The sequence below is a fragment of the Nycticebus coucang genome, chromosome 5, assembly GCF_027406575.1.
Source record: "Nycticebus coucang isolate mNycCou1 chromosome 5, mNycCou1.pri, whole genome shotgun sequence".
In the NCBI taxonomy this organism is placed as follows: domain Eukaryota; kingdom Metazoa; phylum Chordata; class Mammalia; order Primates; family Lorisidae; genus Nycticebus; species Nycticebus coucang.
Window position 1 is genome coordinate 7924701 of NC_069784.1, and position 8204 is coordinate 7932904.

Below are 8204 nucleotides of genomic sequence, written 5' to 3' on the forward strand. Positions count from 1 at the left end.
TACTGTGGGGTGGACACAGACCTCAACTCCAGCTAGCTCAAATGACTTCTGGGCCAAAGGGAGCTGGTTTTCCAGGCAGTGTAGCTCCTGTGTCCCATGTTAGAGGCAGTGACTAAGTTGAGGCTCTTCCCCAGCAACTGTGGTTCAGTGAATCAAATGATGGATGCTGGCAATAGAAATTCCAAATGGACTTTGACACTGCATTTCTTCTTCAGTTTCTTGTGGTATTGCTCTCTTCCTAGGTGTTTTCACATGAAGTTAATCTGTGGTTATGTTTAGCACATTTAACAAATATCTGTATCATGCAGTGGTTCCAAGATCAATGATAGACTTATTCTTTTTTTTAATTTTATTTTTTTAATTAAGTCTTTTGTACATAGATCATAAATACATTTATGCCCTTTTCAGTGTGTTGATTGTACAGATTGGAGCGCTTAAATCATACTAATCAGCATAGCTTTCATCTCATTTATCCATTTATAGCATTAGGACATTTGTGTTCTAGTAGACATGATAGAACCAACTTGTACATGCAATGTGCTCCATAGTTGTGGTCCCCCTACTATCCTCTACTATCCATCCCTCTCCCTCCCCTTCCCTCCTTCATCATAGCCTAAAGTTGTGTTTCATTTTTCATATGCAAGTGTGAGTTATTATACATTTTTTTTCACAGTAGTGCTGAATACATTGGATACTTTTTTTTCCATTCCTGAGATACTTTGCTAAGAAGAATAGTTCCCAGCTCCATCCATGTAAACATAAAGGAGGTAAAGTCTCCATTTTTTTACTGCTGCATAATATTCCATGGTATACATATACCACAATTTATTAATCCATTCATGGGTAAATGGGCACTTGGGCTTCTTCCATGACTTGGCAATTATGAATTGAGCTGCAATGAACAGCCTGGTGCAAATATTTTTATTGCCAAATGATTTTTGGTCCTTTGGGTATACACCTAGTAGAGGAATTGCAGGATCACACGGCAGGTCTACATTTAGATCCCTGAGAGTTCTCCAAACTTCCTTCCAGAAGGAACATACTAGCTTGCATTCCCACCAGCAGTGCAGATGTGTTCCCTTTTCTCCACATCCACACCAACATTGTAGTTTTGGGATTTTGTGATGTGGGCTACTCTTACTGGAGTTATATGGTATCTCAGAGTAGTTTTGGTTTGCATTTCTCTGATGATTAAAGATGATGGGCATTTTTTCATGTGTCTGTAGGCCATGCACCTGTCTTCTTCAGAGAAGCTTCTGTTCATGCCTCTTGCCCACAATGAAATGGGATCACTTGTTTTTTGCTTAGTAATAAGTTTGAGTTCTCTGTGGATTCTGGTTATTAGACCTTTGTCAGTAGCGTAACTTGCAAAAATCCTCTCCCATTCTGAGGGCTGTCTATTTGCTCTACTTAGTGTGTTCTTGGCAGTGCAGAACCTTTTTAATTTGATCAGATCTCAGTAATGTATTTTTGATGTTGCTTCAATTGCCCAGGGTGTCTTCCTCATGAAGTATTCTCCAAGACCAATTTTCTCAAGTGTTTCCCCTGCACTCTCTCTAAGAATATTTATAGTTTCATGTCTTAAGTTTAAATCCTTTAACCAGTGAGAGTCAATTTTTGTTAGAGGAGAAAGGTGTGGGTCCAGTTTCAGTCTCCTACAAGTTGCCAGCCAATTCATCCAGCACCATTTATTGAATAGGGAATCTTTCTCCCAATTTATATTTTTAATAGGCTTATCGAGAATCAAATGACGATAAGTGTCTGGGTTTACCTCTTGGTCTTCAATTCTGTTCCATACGTCTACCTCTCTGTTTTTGTGCCAGTACCATGCTGTTTTGATCACTATCGATTTATAATAAAGTCTGAAGTCTGGAAGCGTGATTCCTCCCGATTTGTTTTTATTTCCGAGTAATGTCTTGGCTATTTGAGGTTTTTTCTGTTTCCATATAAAACGAAGTACTATTTTTTTCCAGGTCTTTAAAATATGGGAGAGGTGCTTTAATAGGGATCGCATCAAATCTGTAAATTGCTTTAGGTAGTATAGACATTTTAACAATGTTGATTCTTTCCAGCCATGAACATGGTATATTTTTCCATTTGTTAATATCTTCAGCTATTTCTTTTCTCAGTTTCATAGTTCTCTTTATGGAGATCTTTCACATACTTAGTTATATACACTCCAAGATATTTCATCTTCTTTGACACTGTTAAGAAGTGAAGGGAATAGAATCTTTGATTGCTTTTTCCCCTTGACTATTGTTGGTGTATATAAAGGCTTCAGATTTATGAGTGTTAATTTTGTATCCTGAGACGTTACTATATTCCTTGATCACTTCCAGGAGTTTTGTAGTTGATTCCCTGGGGTTTTCCAGATATAATCATATCGTCTGCAAAAAGTGACAGTTTGGTCTCCTCTGGTCCTCTTTGGATTCCCCTTGATTGCCTTCTCTTGCCTGATTGCGGTGGCTAAGACTTCCATTACAATGTTAAAAAGCAGTGGAGACAGTGGGCATCCTTGCCTGGTTCCTGATCTAAGTGGAAATGTTTTCAATTTTACTCCATTCACTATGATATTGGTTGTGGGTTTGCTGTAGATGGCCTCTATCAGTTTAAAAAATGTTCCTTCTATACCTATTTTCTTAAGTGTTCTGATCAAGAAAGGATGCTGGATATTGTCAAAAGCTTTTTCTCCATCAATTGAGAGAATTATATGGTCTTTGTTTTTTAATTTGTTTATGTGATGTATTGTATTTATGGATTTACGTATATTAAACCATCCTTGGGACCATGGTATGAAACCCACCTGATGGTGGTGTATAATTTGTTTGATGTGTTGTTGGATTCTGTTTGTTAGGATCTTATTGAATATTTTTGCATCAGTATTCATTAGAGATATTGGTCTATAATTTTCTTTTCTTGTTGGGTCTTTTCCTGGTTTGGGTATCAGGGTGATATTTGCTTCATAGAATGAATTGGGAAGTATTCCTTCTTTTTCTATGTTTTAGAAAAGATTAAGTAATATAGGTACTAGTTCCTCTTTAAAGGTTTGGTAGAATTCTGATGTGAAGCCATCTGGTCCCGGGCTTTTCTTTTGGGGGAGATTTTTTATAGTTGATGCTATTTCAGAGCTTGTTATAGGCTTGTTCAACATTTCCACTTCTTTCTGGCTAAGTCTGGGAGGGTGACATGTTTCCAAGTATTGATCTATTTCCTTCAGATTTTCATACTTCTGAGAATGGAGTTTTATGTAGTATTCATTAAGGATTTGCTAAATTTCTGAGGAGTCCATTGTTATTTGGCCTTTATCATTTCTGATTGATGAAATTAGGGATTTTACTCTTCTACCTCTGGTTAGGTTAGATAATGGTTTATCTATTTTATTGACCTTTTCAAAAAACCAACTCTTTGATTGGTTGATCTGTTGTATGACTCTTTTGCTTTCAATTTCATTAAGTTCTGCTCTAATTTTAGTTATTTCTTTTCTTCTGCTGGGTTTAGGGTTGGAAAGTTCTTCCTTTTCCAGTTGCTTGAGATGACTCATTAAGTTGTTGACTTCCTCTCTTTCTGTTCTCTTGAGGAAGGCTTGCAATGCTATAAGTTTTCCTCTTAGGACTGCCTTTGCTATATCCCAGAGGTTCTGATAGTTCATTTCTTCATTATTGTTTTGTTCCCAAAATTTGGCAATTTCCTTCTTGATCTCACCTATGAACCAGCTATCATTTAGCATGAGGTTTTAGTTTCCATGTTTTTGTATGCGTATAGAGATTCTGTTGTTACTGAATTCAACTTTTATTCTGTGGTGGTCCGAGAAAATACAAGGAATGATTTCTATTCTTTTAAATTTGCTGAGGTTAGACTTGTGACCTAAAATGTGATCAATTTTGGAGGATGATCCATGGGCTGATGAGAAGAATGTGTATTTGGTTTTGTTAGGATGAAATGTTCTATAGATGTCTATTAGATGCAAATGTTGAATAGTTAAGTTTAATTCTAAAATTTCTTTGCTGAGCTTCTTTTTGGAGGATCTATCCAACACTGCCAAAAAAGGAGTGTTAAAGTCTCCAACAATTATGGTGCTGGGGGGAATCAAATTGCTCATGTCAGTTAGAGTTTCTCTTATAAATTGAGGCACATTCTGGTTGGGTGCATAGATGTTGATAATTGAAATCTCATCATGTTGAGTGTTGCCCTTAACAAATAAGAAGTGACCATCGTTGTCTTTTCTTACTTTGATTGGCTTAAGGCCTATTGTATCTGTGAATAAAATTGCAACAGCTGCTTTTTTCTGATTTCCATTTGCCTGAATTATAGATGACCATCCCTTCACCCTGCATCTATATTTATCTTTTAACGTAAGGTGCAATTCTTGAATGCAGCAGATGGCTGGCTTGAATTTTTGTATCCAGTCAGCCAACCTGTATCTCTTTAGAGGGCAATTTAAGCCATTCACATTAATTGAGAGTAATGATAAACCCAACAGAGTTTTGAGTATTGAGTTTTTCAAAAGTCCAGTGGACATTTTTAATCCTTTTGCCACTATGGAAGTTAGAATTTGATCAAAGGTTTATGAGTGATTTTACTTTGGCGGTGGAGGATTGTGTTGTTCATTGTGGAGGATAGGTCTGAGAATTTCCTGAAGAGCTGGTTTAGTTATGGCAAATTTCTTCAACATGTGAATGTCATTAAAGTATTTAATTTCTCCATCATAGACGAAACTCAGTTTAGCTGGATACAGGATCCTGGGTTGAAAGTTATTTTGTTTAAAGAGATTAAAGGTCGATGACCACCCTCTTCTAGGATTTCAGCGGACAGATCTGCAGTCATTCTAATGTTCTTCCCCTTGTATGTAATGGTTTTCTTACTTCTTACACCTTTCATAATTTTCTCCTTCATATTAACTTTAGCTAAATTAATTCTAATATGTCTATGAGAATTTTTATTTGGGTTGAGTTGTGCCAGTGTTCTGAAACTGTCTGCTATCTGAATTTCTGAATTTCTGGGCATGTCTGGAAAATTCTCTTTAATTATTTCATGAAGCAAAACATCTGTATTCTTTGCATCAAGCTCATCACTTTCAGGTATTCCTATAAGGCAAATATTAGACCTCTTCAAATTATCTCAGAGCTCTCTGAGAGAATGATCCATTTTTGCTCTCCACCTTTTTTCCTCTTTGAGTGTTTTGGAGCATTCAAAAGCTTTGTCTTCAATATCGGAGATTCTTTCTTCTGTCTGCTCCATTCTGTTATTGAGGGATTCTACTATATTTTTTAGATCTTTGAGGGCTGCAAATTCTTGCTTTAATGAGTCAAAATCTTTGGTCATTTTGTCTTTAAATTCGTTAAATTCTTAAGACATCTTTTGAATTTCTGCTTTAAATTCTAATTTCATCAATTCCTCCATTTTGTTGATCCTATTTGCTATCCAAATTCTGAACTCGATTTCTGCCATCTCAGCCATTTGTTTGTGACTAGGATCTTGTACTGTGTCTGCTTTATCGTTTCTTGGGGAAATTGATCTTTTCTGATTGTTCATGTTGCCACAGTTTTTCTGCTGATTCCGCCTCATGATTGTTTTTCACTGTTGGCTAGGTGGTCTGGTAAAGTGAGATTGGATTGGGGTTTCCTGGGGTTGTGGGTTAACCAGCCCTTTGTTAAGGATCTGAGACTGATGACTGCAGCTTTTTTCCCTTTAGCCTTGCAAAGGACCTGTACAGTATTACAGTCTGAGGCTGGGGAAACCTGCTTGGTGCGGTGGGGTTAAGTGGCTCAATCTTGTGTTCAACTGGTTCTTGTTCTATCCTGGTGGATCAGTGACTCTGGAGAAGTTTTAGCTGTGAAGAAATACAAGCAATTAAGGAACCCCACCTCCCCAGACAACAACTGGAATGGGAAAAATTGACCCTTCCTGTTACTACACAACCAGGGTATCTCCCTTGAGGGTCCTTGGGTAATTGTCCCAAGTTAGGGGTTCCAAACCAATTGACTCTGTCAGTACGAACTCTCAGGTGGGAGAGTTTGAAAAGTCTCCAGTAACTAGATAGCAGAGGTCTACTGGCTACTCAGATTTGGCTGTCTCTGTGCTTTACAGAGTCAGAAAGGCCCACCTGGTAGCACAGTAGGACCAGGGGGCTGAGTCTCTTTCTCCACTTTGTTCCTTTTTCACGCCTAATCACTGGTAACCCCACAGGGCTGCAGTCCTGTTTCCTTCAATAATGCGAAGTGCCAGGGCTTAGTGCCTGTCAGAATCTAAGGAAGGTCAATGCCCCCAAGGCCCGGCCACTGCCCTCAGCTACCAGCCAGCTGTGGGAGCTGAGGCCTGCCTTCCTCAGGTGTTCAATTTCCACTGGCGAGTGTTCCACTTGGGCTCAGTCTAATCCTGGGGCTACCAGGCCTGCAAATGCTTATCTCCCTCAGCCACCACACCTTTGTCCTGTATCCCGATAGAGTGACTTCTAGTTTCCTCTGGCAGTGCACAGAGTTGGTGGGGGGTGGGGTGTTTCTCCAAGATTGGACCTTGGTGTGATCACTCTATAGTTGCTGGATCTTTGTGGGAAGTGTCCCTGCACAGTTCCACTACCGCTGTGAAAGTCAGAGAATTCTGGCTGTAGGAGCAGCTCTAGGAGTGTGCTGCACATGGATCTGGCAGCAGGGTGGGGTACACTGCACGGATTCTGGCAGTATCTAGCACCTGGTGACTTCAGCAAGATCACTACTTCACTGGTGATTCTGGTAGGGCAGGGGGCCTGGCATGGAGGCAGGGCAGGCTCAGTGCTCAGCTTCAGTGGTCTCTGGATGGGTGGGGCATGGCGCCCTCCTGGGAGAACTCCAGGTGGGCAGGGTGCTGCATGCAGCCTTGGCAGTTAGGGTGGGTGGGGCGGGGCACAGCAGCAGTCTCGGTGGTCTTCAGTGGTCTCCAGGCTCAGCAGGAGGCCTCGGTAGTCTCCAGCGGGCAGGGTGCAGCGCTGGCCTAGGGGGTCTCCAGGCAGGCAGGGCTCTGCGCAGAGGCAGGGAGGGAGCGGGGAACCGACCAGGCAGGGGGCAGGTTACTCGTTCAGACAGGCTGGAGGGGCACTGCTCATGAGCCTCCTCCCTCAGTCTCTGCAGCGGTTAGGAATCTGGTTTATCTGGTTAGTGGGGAAGGGTGGACTAAAAGTTCAGAATGGCAGGGAAAATGTAAGTTCAGTTTTTCTGCCTGTTAAGAGAATGATCAGTCACCGCAGGGTCCCTCTGGAGGAAGAAGTTCCCACTTCTTAATGCTCTCACCCATGGGTTGAGACAAGAGGTTCTCAGTTCACTACTTGCCTGAAGAAATCCCACAGGAGCAAACAAAGAGCAAAAGGATAAGGAAAAAAAGAAAAGAACCCGCAGCTTTCTTGGGGGAGGGGTCGGGTATTTTTCCTTTCAGTTGTTTTGTACCTGGAGATTGTTGTCTTGGAATTGCAGCTTGCCTCCACAAGGGTGACCTGTAGATATCTCTCTTCTCTCTCAGTTGGGCTTCCTGTCTTCAGCTCAATTGGATACCCTCTGGACATTATCCTTCTCTCTGGACAGGAGCCTATGTCGGAGGCTGCATTCAGTCGGCCATCTTGCCCCTCCCATCCGATAGATTCATTCTTAAAGTACGTAGAATACAGACTCTCCACTCATAGGACTTAGGGATTGAAACTTATCGACGTAAACCTGGGTTTCTTTCTATAATCTAACACTTCCTATGACCTTTTCTTGGATGTAGGGAAATTGTCATAATTTCTAAATGCCTTTTTTTTTTAAAGCCCTGTGTTAAAAAATGGTAGTACTCAAAAGAGATGATTAAGGATTGAGTGAGGTTATTTTTCTGTTTGTGAAATGTGGTTGACAGGCCCAAAGAACCAGGTCAAAGTGACCCAACAGGTTTTGCCATTCTTGGGAATTAACTTGTGCAGAAAAAAAGCTCTTTACACACTGTGAATTGTGGAATTACATCATTTCTTGCCTCAATAAAGCTAAGTTAAAGACATTATAAAATGCTATTTTAATTTTTTTTTCCTTTCAGAAGCATCCAAGTTATTTTTTTTATCTCTATGGCAAAAGCTACTACGGATGGAGAGAGCTAACAAATTTATCAAAAACACTAAATGCTAAATTGCAAATCCCAACTTATATTAAGTGCCTTTTTGTGTCTTCATGTCACCATTTGGGATGGTAAGTTTCATGTGTCAACATAAA